This window comes from Triturus cristatus, chromosome 1_2 (assembly GCF_964204655.1).
Source record: "Triturus cristatus chromosome 1_2, aTriCri1.1, whole genome shotgun sequence".
NCBI classification, from domain to species: domain Eukaryota; kingdom Metazoa; phylum Chordata; class Amphibia; order Caudata; family Salamandridae; genus Triturus; species Triturus cristatus.
Window position 1 is genome coordinate 997,703,872 of NC_140580.1, and position 20,491 is coordinate 997,724,362.

Below are 20,491 nucleotides of genomic sequence, written 5' to 3' on the forward strand. Positions count from 1 at the left end.
TCATGTTTGTACTGCTGTTTAAGTCTCCTGATTGGATGTTGAAAGCTCGGGGAGTGGGCTGTGGAAGAGTTCGTCTACGCAGCTCCGATTTAATTTCCGGGGGAAACGAGCACTGGCGCAAAGTATATACAGACGGGGACGGGAATGCTCAGACGTGAGTCCCGTGCTCTCCATGCCACTGGACTCAAGCTATCCTGGCTGAAGAGGGGTGAAACCCCGAAACCGGTCCTAGGATGCTTGTTTCCAGTCCAGGGAGGACCTGGCCTGGCAGTTCGGGCTGAACTGTTCCCATTGGGCACAGGGTCAAGACTGATTTGCATATGGCTGGGTCCAAACTGGAATGGCATGGTGAGCAAAAAAACGAAGGATTTAAGCCCAGATCTCTGTACTGGGGTGAATGTATGACATTGTTCCGCATTCTGTCCATCAATAGTTCTTTTTGCAAAGTATATACTGCAGTCACAGCGGATTGTTGCCCGGCTGGGGTGAGAGCACTTTTGTTTTATATTATACAACTATGTGCACCTGTGCCATCTTCGTCAAAGAAATGGCGTGCCTTGACCTATGTTGATTTATGTGTGACATGAATAATCCGGCTAGAATGTGTTTCATTTCACAGATGTCATGATTCATGAAAGGTGGCGAGGCGATTACGTCTTTTTAGACTTTAATACATTGAAGTTTGTTAAATAAGTTTAAACGCGTCGCCAATTTTGTCAGCTTCGTGAGAATTGGAGTGCACTGGATCACTCAATTGGTTGAGTGGGAAACCTTGATTAAAACTACAGGCTCATTGTCCCACCTTTGTTAATTTTGCCACCAGTCCCATTGTGCTTAATTTGTCTGTGTGGTGTGAGAACCGGCAGGTGCAATGAACCTAGAAATCAGGAGAGCCTGCTTGTGAGCCCCTGGATGTTATGATACACTCTGGATGAATGGCCTGCATTGTAAACTGCGATACCGGTTGTCAGCACGTGTATTAAAGTCAAAATTTGGCTCTTGAAACCCTCCACGGCTTAGTCACAACGCAAAGGCTACAGTACATTTTTTCCTTTTTAAGCATAGAGGGAAAGCAATTTGCCCGAAATTACATGATTATGACTTATGAGCCAAGGCCACAATTTGAACTTGGTACATTTAAAAGTAGGTAGTACTGTGGGCTGTGGCGCTTATATGATGTGAAGAGAAGGCCTTTGGCTGCGCCCTAATGCTCAATTACTGTTTAAAAAGCTGATTTAGGGCCATATGTAGGTAGCCTCACATTTACCGATTCATAAATACCGAATTTTACCGATTCGGTATTTATGAATCGGTAAATGTGATGTAGGTAATGATTCGGTAATGTTTACCGAATCGGTAAAATTCGGAAATTATGAATCGGTATTTACGGTATTTACCGATTCGGTAATGAGGCATACCTTCCCATTGGGATTCCTATGGGCCTGGAGGCCCATAGGAATCAATGGGAAGGTATGCCTCATTACCGAATCGGTAAATACCGATTCGGTAATGGGGGGAGCATATACAAGGGTGGCAGGGTGTCACATTGACACCCTGTTGCACCCCTGAATCTTGCATGTGTGCACATGTGGCGCACATACATGCCCTAAGGGCATGTATGTCTGCCACATGGCACTCTTAAATCAGCAAAATATTGCTTTTTGCAAGGTATTCGTTATTTATCACCAACCTGTATTTGGTGGTAAATAACAAATTCTTAATACTGATTTGCACTCTTTAGAGTGCTCCCTACATTGCATTTCTGGATTCGGTATTTACCGAAACGGTATTTTACCGATTTCTTAATTTCCGATTCGGTAAATACCGAATCCAGAAATGAGCCCCCTACATAGCAAATGCCTAAATACCGGTCGGTAACGGGATATTTACCGAATTTCGGCCGTTACCGACCGGTATTTGGCTTCCTACATGAGGCCCTTAGTGAGCTTTCGAAAGTCTAAAAGATGTCACGGTTGTCCGAGGTTGTGCATGTGTTTACCTCACAATGCGCTGTCTGCATTTCGAAATTGGCGCTTTTATAGAATAGATCGGATTATAGTAGCTGTTGGACTCCTCTTTCCATTGTAGTCGCTCTGCTACAGATGCCAGTGCAATTGTGCACCACGTGTCAACCAGGAATGCATGGGGTAAACACAGGAAGTCGAACTATTCAAAAGATATATATAATTATTTTTGCAGTTTTATATAGCGTATATTTTGACTCGAAAGTATTGGAGCACTTTACATGAACAAGCTACATTACACATGGACACATTCACCTATTTAGATGATGCTAAATTCTAGTCTAGAGCAATGTATCAGAACCTTTACACTGGACAGGAGCATTACTGTAGCGCTTAAATGTCACATAGGCAGTGCAAGGACAGATGTAAAACCAGCTTAGTGCAGACTTGGCGTGGGCGTGCATGTTCATTCTGTTAACCACCCTGCCTGGGCCTCACTTTACAGGACTCACTTGTTAATTACAGATAATAAAGCGGAATTGCACACCACAGTAACCTAACTGTTGAACATATTTAATGCAGAAGGAAATGGGGTATTTTGTTATGTGTTTAACTATTTCAAGTCTACAGATTCACAATTTCTTTATAATCCTTCTTGCTCTCACAATTTTGCCTTAAATGCTCTATTTGCCCATTCTTTTTTTCAAACACGTATTGCGACGTAGCACTCATCCACGACTTTTACGCCCTACCACTTTCAAATGTCACCAGCCGCCACTGGCGCTGAGGACGAGACAGCCGTGACCCCGTTGCAGTGTCACGGATTCAGGCAAGTGACTGCGGTCACCAGAGGGTTGTTAAGGGGTTTGGTGTTTTACCAAGTGGTGATTTTGGGCTACTGAGGGGCTGCACTGAGAGAGGTCCCCCAAGGTGTTGTCCTGTGAGGCTGTAACAGGGCACGCAGCCATAAAACCCCAACAATAGGAAGCACAGCTGACGGGCGTACGGGGCACATAGGGAATAAAAGTAAACAGCCACCTAGGAACCAAGAGAGGAGTTATCTCTTGGTTCATCTCCCTTCCCTCACGGGGCGGGTTCCCCTCACAGCCCCTGCATCGTGTGGAGCAAACACGACGAACTTGCAGAAGCAAACCCTACTGCACAACAGAGGGCGGGAGTAGCAGCCCTTTCACAAGTGAATGGTTAATAGCAGGATTGTTGTTCACAGCCTCTCCCTTCTGTTTCCTGAGGGGGAAGACCTATAGAGGAACAGACGAAGTCCCGGAAAAGACCCCAGAGAAGAAGCCGGATCATTACACTAAAGCAACGAAACACCCCTCCTCAGTGACTGGGCTTAATAAAGCTGTTAACTCAGTGATACCCCGACCCCCATGTCATTCTTGGTGCGTGACAAGTGGTGTCAGAAGTGGGACCTCCCCCTTCCAGTCCAGTCAAGCAGGAAGACCATGACCCAGCCGATCAGCCTTGACGATATGCTGAAGCAGCTAGCCGAGGGCCAACGCCACCTCCAGCTAGTGGTGGAGGGGCAAGCCACTGAGGCAAAAACTAATTGGGAGCACCTACAGGAGGCCCTCCAGGCCCAAGCGGGCCTGATTGCGCAGAACTAGGCGGTGCAGGACACTGCCATACAGCGGTTGACAGACACCATAGCCAGCAGCAAAGTCCACCCCAATGTGCCCAGTTCGGTCCTGCAGAAATACCAGCCTGGTGAGGACCCTGACTTTTTCTTCTCAAACTTCGAGTGCGTTGCGGGGACCGCCGGCTGAACGTTGGGGTCAGTACATTGCGCCCCTTTTGTCCGGACAATTACAAACAGCATACCAGGCTGCTAACCCTGCGGGTACTACCCCATACATGGTCATTAAGAAGGCTATCTTGGAAAGGTTCGGATGTGACCAGGAACACTACAGAATACATTTCAGAAAGGAAAAATGGCTTCCCCAAGATTACCCCAGGGCTCTGTTCTACAGGGTACAGGACCTGGGTACCTGATGGCTACAGCCCCACACCTCCAGCTTGGAGGAGGTGATGGACAAGATTCTATTGGAGCAGTACCTGGATGGCCTACCCAGTGCTACTCGCGCATGGGTAAAACAACACGCCAATGTAACCATCACTGGCGCTATTGAACTGGCCTGCCCCCATCAAAGAGCCCCGGAAGTACGGCCACTCATGCCCAGACCACCCATGCCCGTTACGCCAAGTTGGAGACACCCGGCCCCCCCTACTCTCCTACTCCGGCCTCTTATCGATCCCTCTTTCCTTCCCAGTCCAGCCCCAAAGTAGGGGGGACCAGGGCCTCAGTGCTTCGCTGTGCATAGTGGGTTCACATAGCGTGTTTATGTCCCCAGAGGCACAATACAACAGAGCCCATGGAGATAGGGTACACAAAAGGGAGGGTAGTACTAATGGGTGACAAGAATAGGGCTTACCACTTGAGCCTGGTCATAAACGCCCTTATTGATTCCTGATGTCACCCTTCGGTGCTCACACAGGAACGCATCTTAGGACATCAGTGGAAAAAAGGGGAGAAAGTGGCCATTACGTGTGTCCACGGAGACGAAAAAGTATACCCGGTGGCTGAAGTGGCACTAGGGGAAAAAGGAGAGGAGAAGGGAATGAGGGTAGGTGTGATACCCAAGTTGGTCGAAGAACTCACTATAGGGACAGACTTTGTCAGCTTTCCCGCATTCCTATCCAGGGCTATTAAGGAAGAGGAGGAACGCGACTCACTGAGGGAAACCTCCTTCTATTCAGAGGACGTTACAGAGGGTAGGTGTAGGGACCGAAACACGCAGCGCTAACAGAAAACAGAATTGGGAGGTAGTACTAAATGGGCTGTCTAACATCCCTTCTACCTCCTCCTCTGTTACAGACCGTGCAAAGGGGACTCCACATAGCTTCAGAGCAGCTGAAGCCAAAGATCCCGCTTTGGGGAATGCCTGGGCCCGGACAGTACTCGAAGATGATGACCAGGTAGGCCTCTATCAGTCGAAGGGATTGCTGTACAAGCGTGTGAAAAAGGACACAGAGACAATAAGGCAGTTACTGGTTCCCATCTCCTTTCGGCAACAGGTCCTCCACTTAGCGCACAACCAAGCGTGGGGGGGGGGCACTACGAAAGGGAAAAGACCGAGGAATACCTTTTATGTCGGTTTTATTGGCCGGGGGTGTTCTCTGATATCAGACTCTACTGCGCTGCATGCCCCTTATGCCAGTGGGTTAATCCCCCTCATGTACCTCTGGCACCCCTATCATCGACAAACTATTCTCCAGGGTCGGTATGGACCTCGTAGGGCCTTTGGTCGCTTCCGCACGAGGGTACCAGTACATACTGGTATTGGTGGACTACGCGACCAGATATCCAGAGGCCATACCCATCTCCAGTATGACGACCAGCAATGTAGCCCAAGCAATGTTGGGGTTTTTCAGCCGGGTGGGCTTCCCAAAAGAACTCCTGACGGACCAGGGAACCCCCTTTAGATCTAAGCTCATGGCCCAAATCTGTAAGCTGTTGGGTGTACAACAGATATGCATGTCTGTATATCACTCACAGACAGACGGACTGGTAGAGTGCTACAACCACACCATTAAGAACATCCTAAAGAAGACCGTGTCCGCCTCTGGTAGGGACTGGGACAGACAACTCCCCCTCACCCTATTTGCCATCTGTACCCACACTCAATCTTCAACGGGTATAGTCCCTTTGAGCTGGTGTTCAGACGGAAACCCTGCACCCTGTTGGACATGGCCGCAGAGAAGTGGGAGGACGAGGGACAGGGGCTCTTAAAGTACGCTGCCCATCTCAAAGACAGGCTAGCTACCCTGTGGGGTAAGGTGAGAGAGAACCTAGAGGCAGCTCAAGAAAGACAAAAAAAGGCATATGACTGACAGGCAAAACTAAGAACCTTTCAGGTGGGAGATAAGGTCCTTCTTCTCCTACCGTCATCCGATAACAAGCTACTAGCCAAGTGGAGAGGTCCCTTTAGCATCACACACCAGGTAACGCCCGTCACCTGCCGAGTAGCGGTACCACACATGAGGAGGGCGGGGCAGATCTATCACGGTAACCTCCTGAAGAAGTGGGAGGAAGACACGACCCTCGAGACAGCTCCATCCACTGCTCCGCTGGTGACCGATAGCCAACCTCTGACCATCTCTTTTCCACCCAGGGAACAGAACCCCGGTCCCTTGGAGGTCCCTATGGGATCCCAACTGGACGCAATGCAAAGGGACACTCTTCTCGCACTGGTCGACCGGTACAGGGACGTGTTCCCCAAACAACCAGGCCGGACACCCCTAATCCAACACCACATCAGGACCGACGGGGCTAAGACCGTTCGGTTACACCCCTATCGCATCCCAGAAGCCCGTTGAAGTGTGGTAGAGAAGGAGCTGGAGGACATGCTACGTGAAGGCATAATAGAAAACTCCCACAGTCCCTGTTGCTCCCCAATAATCTTGGTAACGAAACCAGATGGTTCGGTGCGGTTCTGTGTAGACTTTAAACAATTGAATTCCATTTCCCACTTCGATTCTTACCCCATGCCTCGAGTGGACGAAATGATCGAACAGTTGGGAACGGCCCGGTACCTCACTACCCTGGACCTGACAAAAGGGTATTGCCAGATAGCCCTGGCTCCGGAAGCCAGGAAGAAGATAGCATTTTCGTCTCCTGCAGGGTGCAGAACAATTCAGGATCCTGCCTTTGGGCCTCCATGGAGCACCAGTCACATTTCAAAGACTAATGAACATAGTCCTGCAGATCTACCATGAGTATGCGGCTGCATACTTGGATGATATTGTTATCCTGGGAACAACATATCGTTCACCTGCGAGCAGTACTGGACAGTTTAAGGCAGGCGGGCCTCACCGCGAATCCTGCCAAGTGTATGCTTGTGACTGACTCCATACGGTTTTTGGGCTACCACATACAGGGGGACTTATTAGGCCACAGGTGGATAAGGTGGACGCCATCAGAAGCCAATCCACACCCAACACCAAGAAAGGGATAAGAGCCTTCCTAGGCCTCGTAGGCTATTACCAAAGATGTATTCCCCATTTCTCCGAGGTCGCAGCCCCGCTTACTGACATGGTATCAAAAGCCCATCTGAACACCGTTAAAGAGTGGTCTTACGAGCAGCGACAGAGCCTCACCCTAATGAAAGACGTGTTATCCCACGAACCTGTGTTACAATGCCCCGACTACTCCAAGGAATTCACCCTCCAAACCGACGCCTCAGATCGCGGTTTGGGGGCAGTCCTCTCACAACCTGATACCACTGGCATTATGCACCCCGTCATCTACCTGAGCCGGAAACTGTAACCCGGGAGACCCGCTATTCCACAGTAGAAAAGGAGTGCCAGACCATCAAGTGAGCTGTCCAGTCTCTCCAGTATTACCTGCTGGGTCGGTCCTTCCATCTGATCACTGATCACACCCCTTTGGTATGGTTAGCCGGGAATAAAGACCCCAATGTTCAGGTTCTGTGTTGTTTTTGGCTCTACAACCTTTCTCGTTCCAGGTGTCTCTTCGACCGGGTGCTCTACAGACCAATGTGGACTACCTCTCCAGATCTGCGGCTGTCTCGTGGCCCGATCGGCCATGCTTGATGGGGAGGCAGTGTGAAGGAGCGGTGGCGGGGGCGGTCCCAGGAAACCCCAGGGGCACAGTGGAGGACACACTGCCAGCTGTCAGGAGGTAGAGCGGCAACCCGGAAGGGCTCGCGAGGAGAAAATAGGCGGGGCACTGCAATGCTGTGTGCGGTGTGGGAGAGACAGGAGACACAGTGGTCGCCGCGGAGAGAGGTGGAGCAGTGGCCCTCGCGGAGACAAGAGGAACAGCGGATGCCAAAGAGGCAGGAGGGGCAGCGGACTCTGCCGGGATGGGAGGAACAGCAGACGCCGCCGGTTGGGAGAGGAGAACACCAGCGCCAGGAGATGGAAGCAGTGGAGACCAGCCAAGGGAGAGAGAGGTCACCCTTCGGGAAGGCGCTGAGGACGAGACAGCCATGACCCCGTTGCAGGGTCATGGCTTCAGGCAAGTGACTGCAGTCGCCAGAGGGTTGTTAAGGGGTTTGGTGTTTTGCCAAGTGGTGGTTTTGGGCTACTGACTGGCTGCACTGAGAGAGGTCCCCCTAACGTGTTGTCCTGTGAGGCCGTAACAGGGCACGGGGACATAAAACCCAGACAATAGGAAGCACAGCCGAGGGGTGTACGGGCCACATAGGGAATAAAAGTAAACAGCCACCTAGGAACCAATAGAGGAGTTATCTCTTGGTTCATTTCTTTTCCCTCACGGGGCGGGTTTCCCTCACAGCCCCTGCATCGTGTGGAGCAACACGATGAACTTGCAGAAGCAAACTCTACTGCACAATAGAGGGCAGGAGTAGCAGCCCTTTCACAAGTGAATGGTTAATAGCAGGATTGTTGTTAACAGCCTCTCCCTTCTGTTTCCTGAGGGGGAAGACCTATAGAGGAACAGACCGAAGACTCGGACAAGACCCCAGAGAAGAAGCCGGATCGGGACACTAAAGCAACGAAACACCCCTCCTCAGTGACTGTGCTTAATAAAGCTGTTAACTCAGTGATACCCCGAGCCCTGTGTTGTTCTTGGTGCCTGAGAAGGCCCTTGCTTCTAGTAAGGGTATGGGGGATACACTTCTAAAATAACCCCTGCTCACCCTCTTGGTAGCTTGGCACGAGCAGACAGGCTTATCTCAGAGGCAGTGTGTAAAGCATTTGTGAACACATACAGTAATACAGTGAAAACACTACAAATGGACACCATACCAGTTTAGAAAAATAAGTAATCTTTACTAGATAACACAAGGCCAAATGACAAAAATCCACAATACAGTAAAAAATAAGACTTTAAGATGGTAGAAATAACTTAGTTCAATGTAGATGGTAAATGCACACTTTACTCTCAAAGTACCTTGGATGCGTAACTCAATACAAACAAAAGGGTCCCAGGGAAGGTGATGCGTCGGTTCCTTACACGCAAGAATGGTGATGCGTCGGTTCCTTGCTTCGTGGGAGGTCATGCGTCGGTTCATTACTGCAGGGCAGGGGAGGTGATGCGTCGGTTCCTTAATGGAGAGAAGGTGATGCGTCGGGTTCTTTGCCACGTGGGGAGGTGATGCATTGGTTTCTTACTGGGCTCCGGTTATGATGCGACATGATGGCGCCTCGATGTGATGCGATGATCTGGTGCGATGCGACAAAATGGCGTGTCTGATGCATTGCGATATCGTAGGATGCGATGCGTGCACGCCCGACGGCCGTGCTGTGAAATTGATGTTCTGGAGCCGCGACAGGCCCTGCAACACCCTTCTCCGGTGACGCGACGGTGACATCTGCGGCGGCGGCAGGCTTCTCCAGTGATGCAACACGCTTCCTCGTCGATGCAATGGCAAAAGGCTGTGGTGGCGACACGCTTCTTCGGCGATGCGATGGCAACTGCTGCGACAGGGGCTACACGCTTCTTCCTTTGTGTGTCGTGCTTCCAGCTCCCAGCGACATGGTCTTCTCAGAGGGCCCAAACAACAGCAGGCACCTCTCTGCAGGTAGAATTCCCTGCAAGGGAATTTAGGGGGGAGCTGGTGGTCAAGTCTTTGTGCCCCTGAAACTTCAGAACAGGAGGCAAGCTCAGTCACAAGCCCTTCGAAATCCTCCTCAAGATGATAAAGTAAACACAACAAAGTCCTTTTCTGCTTTCCTTGGCAATTAAGTAATCACTGCAGGCCAACCCCAACAGCAAACGGCACAGGGGCAGTAACCTTCTTTCAGCTTCTCCGGTTCTTCTCCTTGGCAAAGGTTTGTCTTGATTTCCAGAAGTGATCTAAAGTTCTGGGGTCTGGGCCCCAATATTTATACTGCAAAATCCTTTGTTCTCTGAAGGCAGAGAGTGTCTGTACCTAGTCAAAACCAGTTCTGTCCTCCTTGGTGCAGCTCCCTGGCAGGAGGTGGAGACAGCATTGTTGAAAGCAGACCAGGCCCAGGTAGCTGAGGGGAAATCTCCTTTCTTCCCCTCAACTCTCTATTCTATGAGGGCTCAGGTCAGTGAAAGGAAATCTTCTCCCCCTACTCTCTATTCAATGCAGGTCCTATTCAGCCCAGCCCTGACCCATCAGACTGCTGAAGCCAAGGCCCTCTCCAGCCCCTGTCACTCACAAACCAGACATGGAATGCACAAACCTAGCAGAGGCATACTGGATGGTTCGGCCAGAAAATATCTACTTTCTAAAAGTGGTATTTTCAAACACAGAATGTAAAAATCACCCACACTAAAAGATGTATTTTAACATTCTGAGTTTAGGCATACTAAACTTTATTTTCCCATCTTGTTCTCTGGGTCAGTTATGATTATAAGATGTTACAATCAAACTGCCCATTCTGGCCTACGGGAACAGCTAGCCTTGCAATAGTGAAAAGCAAAATTGCCTGTAATTCACTATCAGGACATGCCACACACATCAAGCCATGTCCTACCTCTCACATACAACGCACCCTGCCCATGGGGGTACCTTGGGCCTCCCTTAGGGGTGACTGACATGTAGAAAAGGGAAGGTTTAGGGACTGGCAAGTGTGTGCACTTGCCAAGTCGACATGGCAGTCTCAGACTGCACACAGGCTCTGCAATGGCAGGCCTGAGCCACATTTTACAAGCCATTTCTGTGGGTGGCACAACCAATGCTGCAAGCCCACCAGCAGAATTTGATTTACAGGCCCTGGGCACACATGCTGCACTGTACTAGGGTCTGACAAGTAAATCAAATAGCCAATCATGGAGTCACACATTCATTACAACAATTTACAAAAGAGAGCATATGCACTTTAGCACTGATCAGCAGTGAAAAAGTGCCCAGAGTCATAAAACCTCCAACAACAGGTCAGAAACAATACAGGAGGAAGGCAAAAAGTTCAGGGATGACCCCGCAAAAAGGGCCAAGTCCAACACACTGCATTTTGTCCTCTGTAACAACTTAGCTACTGTGAGACTGTCATTTCTCGTAGTCAAGTAAACTTCCACCCACTGTGAAAAGATGTACACAATCACCAGGACATATCTCAACCCATTACAAATGGGCATCTCAATGAACTTCATTTGCATCCTGTTAAATTGACCTCCTGTTCTCATTGTTACTGGGGTTCTTATCCCTGCATTTGTTGCTGGCACACTACACATCTGTGACACAAACTCTCAGCCATCAATCTGAATCTGGGATTAAACCGTGTCAGTCAGAAGAGGCGCACCATTGTGTCTTTTCCCACATGTGCAGGACTATGGTAGTGTCTAGTCATAGGTGGTAAAAAGCTGTCTGGCAGGACAAATCTTCCATCTCCTGAAACCCAAATGCCATCCTCAGCTCTTTTCATGCATCATGTTCAGATCCAACCTTGCTGTTTTGCTTCAGGCACTTCTTCCTTTAACCGCTTAACCTCCTCCCACATATTAACAGCCGACAACAACAAATTGCAACTTGTGACATCTGAGCTTCCATTGACATATTCCCCATTAAATGATAATGAATTTAAGATGCAATGTCATACGGTATTGTCCACATATCTATTCCCAACCGTCACGTAGTCAGTAGTACCTTGTCCATGGGCGGCACACTTCACCACTGCAATTTAGGCAGATAGTTGCAAAGCTTGCTAAAGGTTTCTTACACTTTCACTTTTGCATATAGGTGAACCGTAGGTAACCACAACTGCCCAAAGTCATGAACGACACCGAAGCCATATAGACTATCAGTCAAAATTGTCACTCTCAGCTGGTCTGAAACATAGCATGCTCTAGTAAGAGCAACCAATTCTGCCACTTGTGCTGAAAAGGCTCCTTGGAGCCAGGAGGCTTTGACCACACCTGCAACTGTACAAACTGCATAGGTAGCTTTCAGATTTCCCTCATGATCTTGCAAGAAGTAGCCATCAACAAACCGCACATGATCTGACTCAGGTAGTGGCACAACTTGTATGCCTGGTCATGGCTTGGTGGACTGCTCAGTGATATCAAGGCAGTCATGCTCCACTTCATCTTCGACTGTCTCACTTCCAGGAAGAGGCGATAGGTTGGCAGTGTTAAGTACAGTACATGTCTTAAGCAATACATTTTCTTCTCCCAGGATGACTTTTTCATACCTGGTGAGTCGGTTATTGGTACGGTGTTGAGTTTGAGTAAGGGTTTACAACACCCCCACTGAATGGGGCACGAATACAGTCGAGGGGTGACCCATAACAATGCTCTCACATTGCTCGATACTGAACGTGGTTGAGGCAACCGCTTTTAGGCAACCAGGCAAAGCGGCGGCTACACGGTCAAGTGTGGCAGAAAAATATGCCACTGGCCTGTATGCATTGCCATGCATTTGAGAAAGTGCAACCCTCTCTCTCACTGCAAAATACCACAAAACATTTATTATAATCAGGCATTCCCAGGGCTCGGTGGCGGCAGAGAGATTATCGCAGCTCTGAGAAGGCACGCATTAAGCTGTCATCCAATAGTACCGAATGGAACACATTCTTGTGTGTCAGACAATTACTATTAATAGTAATATATGGGAATAAATTAATACAGAAGTACTTTCCACCATGAAAATTTAAATTAGTCACTGGGGATATATATGATTAAACAAATCCTTATTTATTCAAATTTCTTGACATGCTTAGTAATCTTCACTCCGGGTACATGTCCCTAAGGTGTACATATAAATTCACTTCTAAAATACAATTATACATAGATGCACTCAGTGAATAAACAAAAAACATAAAGAACAAAATGACCTAAAGGAAAACATTTCTGCACTGTATAAGGATGGATTTAGGAAAACTAGAATCTTTTATTCAGTCTTCCAGTTGTTTGGACATATTATGGCTGTTCTTCTTAATTATCACACAGTAGGAGGTAGTCATTAGCAGGAACAACACACAGAGAATGAATTTTCCCATTGTTATATATACACCTCCGGGACATATACCCGGAGTGAAGATTACTAAGCTTTTCAAGAACTCAGAATAAATAATGATTTGTATAATCCTATACATCCCCAGTGACTAATTTAAATTTTCATGCTGGGAAGTCCTTCTGTATTAATTTATTCCCATATAATACAATGTTTTCTAGTTTAGTCTGTTCCTTGTCAAGGTATTATGGGGGCATTGGGGCAAACCCCTATATGTGAGTACAAACATCCCTGTGTGCCAGCCTCTGGAAAGGCTTGGCTATCAGGGAAAAGTTGGAAATCCACTGTCGACATTAGCCAACCATTGGCAGGAACATTAGGACCTGTTCTGTGTGGTTGGCGGATTCATTTTGAGAACTGCAGAAATTCTCTCTTGTGACACCTTCCTCACTCCTTTCTCAATGTGGTGTCCTAGGTACATGACCTCTTTCTTGCAGAACTGTAATTTGGTTGGGGACACTTTATGTCCATTCTCAGCTATGTGATTCAGCAAAACAATAGTGTCATGTTTGCAGGTCTCTTGCGTATTTGACGCCACCAGTAGGACGTCAATATATTTGACTAGAACTGAATAATAGGCATCACTAAGGATTCTAGATTCTTCTTGATTATCTGATTATAGATAGAGGGGATCTAGGCTCTACCCTTGTAGGATTCCGCACCATGCCAAGACACAGCTGCCGAAACAGAAAGCAAAAACAGGAACTGGCTATCCTCATGCACTGGTATTGAAAAAAAAGGCTTGGCACAAATCAAGGGCAGAGAACCACTAAGCCTCATATGGAAACAGGAATAATATCACAGCTGGATTCAGTACCACAGGACAACATGGAACAACTGTGAAGTTTACCCATCGAAAATCTTAGACAATGCAGTACTTGCTGTTGGGTTTCTGCAAACCCATGATGGGTGAGTTACATGGACTCCCCATAATCTCTTTGAGGATGCCTTGCTCAATCATTGAGTCAATCACAGGAGCAATCCCAGCAATAGTTTCAGTGGTCAGATTGTATTGTGGGATTCTCTGGAACACAATGTGGTTTTACAGTAATGCGGACTGGTGCAACACCTTTAAAAAGTAAAATGTCTTTACCTAAAAAGTCCCAGACATCAGGCAACACTGTGTCTCTCAGATCCAGGGGCAAATCATCTTTGGTTAACAGTGGGTATATTCGGATCTCTGATCTCTGTCGAGAAAGTTTGAAGACGATGTCTTCATCAGGAGTACGAAACTCAATGCCATTTGTGGGTACAAAAAATGGATTTAGCTTACATACAAGGTCTTGTCCATGTAAGTTCACAGGACTTGAGTCACACACCACAAATCGGTGATGATCCTCAAAGGATCGTATTTTGACAGGTACCGCTTTTGATACTCAGCTAGTCAATTGTTTATTTGCAACTCCTACAACTTTAATTCATTCTCTCACGAGGGGTAGTTTAGGAACTTCTGCTGTTCTCTCAGTAGAGCGGGTAGCACCAGTGTCGACAAGGAATGAGACAGGATTCCCATTTACCTCGGCATTCACAAATGGACAACTCTGGTCTACCTCTGAGGCTGCACCAAGGGCGTAATCCTCCTCCACTCTCAGGCCCTGTATTTGCAACAGGTCTGAACAAATTGTCTGTTTGAGTCATAGAATATTGGTGGGACATGTCTTGATTCACAAAGGGATTCGTGTTTACATTGGGGACCTGATTCACATTGTATTTTGGAACATTTGCAACATTTACATTTTGTTGTGGCATCGAAGCTTGTGGAACCTGCATCACTTGGGCTTGAGGTACATTGGGATTTTGAACTTTTTGTCTCTGTCGCTGCTGTGTCTGAACCATATTATTTCCTTGAGACTAAACAAATGCCCCATTCTGAACCTGTTTCCCATTAACCTTGTTACCAGTATTACACCAACACTTGTGCTTCCAATGCCTCTACTTGCCGCACATGTGACATGGGTTACTTTTCTTCAAAGTCATCACATCAATATCTGTTCTTGGATCAATTGAGACACCTCATCCCCTACCTTGCGGTTGAAACCTTTTGCTGCTGGAAACCATTGACACCTTGCATCATAAGAAATCCCTGGTGATACCCTCCTTGCACTGGACCTGTATTCTCAACAAATGGCAAATAAATTCTGGCCTCTCTGTGCATCTTTTACCTGTGCAGTTGTCAACTTCTCTTATAGTGTCTTGTGTTTTATCTCTAACTCGTCAATGCAGTGCTTCGCATATCACAGGATTTCATCAATGGGTTTATTCTGCCAACAAATCAAATGATGCTGGATCCTGGAATTATCCTCAGGCTTCAATCCATATACAAATCTGTAAACAAAATGTCCCATAGCCTTTGCTGCAACAGTCTCCGTTCCATTAAATTGTTTAAAATCACCTGATACCACAATTTCAAATAAGGTATCCAATTATTTCCACAAATTCTTTGAAATTCCCGAAAATCAAATTGAATAACTTGTCTGTACTATTCCATTGGATTATTTGTCAATTTTGGAAAATCAATTGTGAAGGATGCAAGATCGGACCTGTTCCAGGCTATGTGAATATACCCTAAACCAGGCACTTCTCTCATGGGAAGCATGCGTATGTCCTCATCGTCAGTACCAGGGGGCGACATTTGTATTCTAACTTTCTTTGACTCCTTTTTCTATGACCAGCTACCTTCTACTTTTCCAGCTCACTCCACTTTTGCACATAAGGATTAGTTCTTTAATTTGCAATTTTATTCCAGGTGGGTGCATATGTGCCATGTCTTGATCACTGAAGCTCAACCTCTAATTTTTCTGTAGGGCTTTACATTTTTGTAAATCAATTCCATGTTTCTGAGCTAATTCTAAAAAGTATTTTTCATGAGCCAATCCTTTATGCCTAGTAATGTCTTTACACAAAAATAACAGTTCATCATCATGGTAAGCATCTATCCGAGTCAAATTAAGATTTCAAATTACAATTTCTCCTAATTCGACTTTTAGTTTGGCCACATCCATAACCTTTTCTTTCTCAGGAATCTGAACTGTAGCTCCCTCACTTATTCCAAGGTTTCCACTATTTGTTGGGTGTCTATACCTCTAAGCCAATCATCAAATTCTTGGGCAGTAAGACCTGGTTGTTCTACTGGGGTATTAAGAATTATCTCTTCACTGTAAGTACCACTACTTAGACCAGTCAGTGAATTTAGCAGGGACATGTCAGAAGTCAGCGTTCCCATAGGCACTTCTGCCCTAGGGGTACTGTAATTTACATTTGGGAGTTCATTCATTCTAAGCATAAAGAATGTTGAGGGTCTCTGAGGAAACTTTCTGGACCAGTCAATCTGGGTCTGACTTAATACAGGGTCTGTACTTGGAACACCTGGGGTATTCGCTTGAATCGGAAACATAGGAGTTTGAGGGATCTGCCTCATTTTATTTTATTTAGAAATCTGTTTATTGAGTTTGCAGGTAGCATCACATATTACATCATACGAAATCAACGAGCATCGTAACATATATCATGGGGCGAAGTTTCAGTGCACAACACATGTATTCTGGCCATAGTACATCATCCGGAAAGGGAGTAACAGCGCCCGACTTTACAGCCGGCGGGGCTCTGAACACATCTATCTCCACACGTGATGCTATGGCTACAGACCTAGCGGAGAGCATCTGCTCACCAACTCCTGTACTTGTTACGTGCTAATCCCGGTGCATCCCCAAACAGTTATACAAACAGTGCTAAACTCCCCGTTCAATAACCGGGTGGCCGTCTTCTCAACAGCCTAGCAGCTAAAACAACTACCAACAGCAGCTCGCAGGTTCTAATCTAGACGGCCCTCCCCTGTTGATCCCCTGCCCCGGCAAGTTCCGACCCCCCCAGCCCCCCCCCCACCAGGACCGGTTCAAGCACTAAGATTCGATCCTTGGCATGCTCTGTCCTCACTTTAAGGCCTGCCTAACACACTAGCGCAGTTTGAGGGATCTGCCTCATTATTGAGTTCAGAATTTTTGGTGGTTGCATTCATCCCAGTAGGAACAGCCAAAGCATGTGTAGTATTTCCTAATGATGGGGGCATGGCCAACCGCCGAACATGGCGGTCGTCTGCTTGTAGAGCTCCAGACCCGGGTTCCATAATCCTGCATCAATAACCCGTGTATGGGCAACAACTGGTGTCGACGTGAGCCGTACCGCCACTACACGAGGAGCCCATCAGCGTAGATGTCCTCAACCGCTTCATGATCGAGTGGAACGGCCCTGTGCGCAGAGCGGTCGTGCAGAGGCGCAGAAAACGAAACCGGAAGTGAGGCCGTAAGCCCTGCCGTCCTCCACTACGTAAGCCCCACTGGTGGATCGGAGCGAGGGTGCGGTCGGAACGGGACCTCCGCACTGGGACCCGACACAGCGGTGGTGGCGCTGCGCTCGGACCGGACCTGAGGCGAGGCTGTGGGTGTCTGTCTGCCTGCTGCGAACACCCGCACATCTCCCATGCATGCAATCGGGCGTCCCGCGACCTGCTTTGAGAATTGAGACAGAGGTGAGCCTTATATACGGGGCAAGAGGCTGACACATAACGTGATCAGGCGTGCCATACGGACACTCCGCATCGGTCCTATTAGTCCTGCATTCCAGGCTGGGATAATCTGTCCCATATACGATCATTCTCAGTATCTTTGGGGGAATGGTGCACCCTCTCTGCATCACACATGGAGAACATGCCAAACACTGACTCCTGAGTTGGAGCAGCATAAACAACTACTGCAGCCTTCTGGGAGAAAAGGGACCTGCTAGATACTCATCAATAGCATCCCCGTTTATGTTAGATTATAAACCTGAAGAACTAACATCCTGCCACAGGGAGTTCTACGGGATCTGGGAACTCCTTGCTGGTATACTTGTTGCAGGGAAACTTGACTTGAGCACTGCCAAAGAGCTTAAAAACATTTCACCTTTTTGACCGGATGAGGGCACAGGGGGGATAGCGACTGTATGATGCCCATTTGTGGATCTCTTCTTTTGTTTTTTTTTTTGAATCTTTACCAGTCTAGTGACAGTAGGCGAGGACACTACCATGTTCATTATTAGCCAGGCGCACTAAGTTATAAAGTACAGATCGGCCCTACGGCCTGCCAGAGACACGGCAATGCAAGCAAGCGCGCCCCGCCGGCGACTCACAGTGCAGCAATACGACTTACGCATTACTCATCAAGCACAACCATGGGACGCACGAAGGGGAAGCAGCAGGAAACTGCCTCCAGTGCTGATCCAACCCTGGACGATGCGGAACACACTTCGATCACACTAACACGCAGTTGCATACCGCCTACCAACGAGGAAAGCCCAGTGGACAAGCTGGACTTAAATTTACAGGAAGTACGAGAATCCAGGAAAGTAATTGAACAGCAAATTGGCACATTCACAACCGGGCTCACGTTGTTGAAGGCATACCATGCCAAACTGGCAGACAAGGTAAAAACTAATACTCTTGCACTAGAGGAGATGTCCCCGCAGCATAAGCAACACTCAACGCAGACCCAAGACTTACAGAAGCAAGTGAACAGTCTTATAGACCGAGTCGAGGATGCAGAAGGGAGGGCGAGACGCAATAATATTTGCGTTATTGGCCTGCCAGAAAGAAGTGAGTGATCCGACGCAACCCGGTATATGGAACAATGGTTTAAAGACAATGTCACGTCCGAGGGACTCTCAAATCAATTCTGTGTGGAAAGAGCGCACATAATACCTACCGGAAGGCCGAAACCAGGCGCCCCTCCTCTGCCTCTTATAGCCAGGATGTTAAATTACGGAGACAGACCTGTTACTTCAGAAGGCCAGAGAACTTTCTCAGATTCGATTTGAGAACAGCTGAATCTCATTGGACCGCGAGTATAAGCTCCTGGTGCAAAGACAACGATCTTCTTTCATGACAGTCAAAAAGAAATTACAAGGTCTGAAACTGAAGTACGCACTCCTGTTCCCGGCACAATTGAAAATTATATATGAACAGAAGACGCATTTCTTTGAGAGCCCGGAAGATGTGGAGGAATGGTTGGAGGTGATGGAACCGACAGGAGCTCCCTCACAGAGCCCATCCCATAATCCCAGGCGGGAGAGAGACGTTCTCTTTAGGCGCAGCGCACGGACAGCCAGGACAACACAGTCGACTAACCCGATACAACAACAGATGCAACAGGACACAAAGCAAGCATGGGTGTTGGCTTCCACCTTTCGAGACACTACAAATGCTGACGACACAGCCTCATCTGACAACAACGCAAACAAGTCGGACTCTGAGTGCAGCATGACGCTCTTCCCTACTGTGACGCCGCAGATGGCGGATGGCTTGTTCGGCTGAGAAGCAATGACTGCTGGTGGTTTCAATGCATGAACTCCAAGTAGACAACATATCCTTTTTGGTGTTTGGCTAAGTGATTATTCACGGCATATCTCTTTATTGTTTTTACTAAGTCCGGTTCTGTTAGAGCTCAAATGCATGCGGTCGTGCTGAAATGAACGGCGTTGGCGCTGACCCCCTAAATGCGAATGCACTTGTTATACTTCATATAGTTTATGTAGTTGTGTTTAGTAGTATGGTCCGGAGCAGTTCCCAACTCGGGCCTAGTTTTGGGAGTTATAGGGAATTTGTCAAATTAGTAAGAAGCAGCGGCTCCTGTTCACTACAGACAGAGCAGACGCCTATTTTACACTGTGATGCATACACATAATACATATGACATACTAACGTGGAACGTTCGGGATTGGGATCCGTTCATAAAAGGCACAGGGTACATGCACAGTTGTTACGACGCAAAGCGCAAATAGTTTATCTGCAAGATTCTCACATTATGGAACAGGAAGCGGTGAAACTCCACAAGAAATGGAGAGGCCAGATCTTCTCCACCAATTACTCAGGCTTCGCAAGGGGAGTTACAGTTACAGGAGACTTCTCAAGACCTGGCTGTTCGATCAATAGCTGCTCCCCAGCGCCTTGAGACCCTCACGGGTGAGTACCGTGCTTTACAAATGTTTGATTGATTGACAGTGTGGATCAGACACGGGGTACCCTTCACAACATTGGAACAGAGGGTGATAAACAGTGTCGCTATATCCTTATACGGTAAGTGTTAGATGGTCAGCAGGTGGTCCTCGGTAATGTCTATGCTCCTAATTTTGACAAGGACAAATTTCTACCTAACCTTAATTTGGCGTTGGTGGGGTGGGAGATGCACCCCTGGATTATAGGTGGCGACTGTAACGCAGTAATGGATGTTGTGCTGGATCGCTCCCATCCCCCCCTCCACGGTACGGGAGTGATTACGCAGATGAAGGCACTGTGTGGATGGACGGATGGTTAGGCCCTGTGTGATGTATGGAGAATGCGCCACCCAACGCATAGAGAATACTCCTACTATTCCCCAGTCCATTTGTTGCAAACAAGAATAGATAGAATCTATTGCTCAAAAACCATAGCAATGCAGGTGACACATGCAACGTACCTGGCTAAGACCTTTTCAGACCACAACCCACTGTAAACACCGACAAACTGGGGTA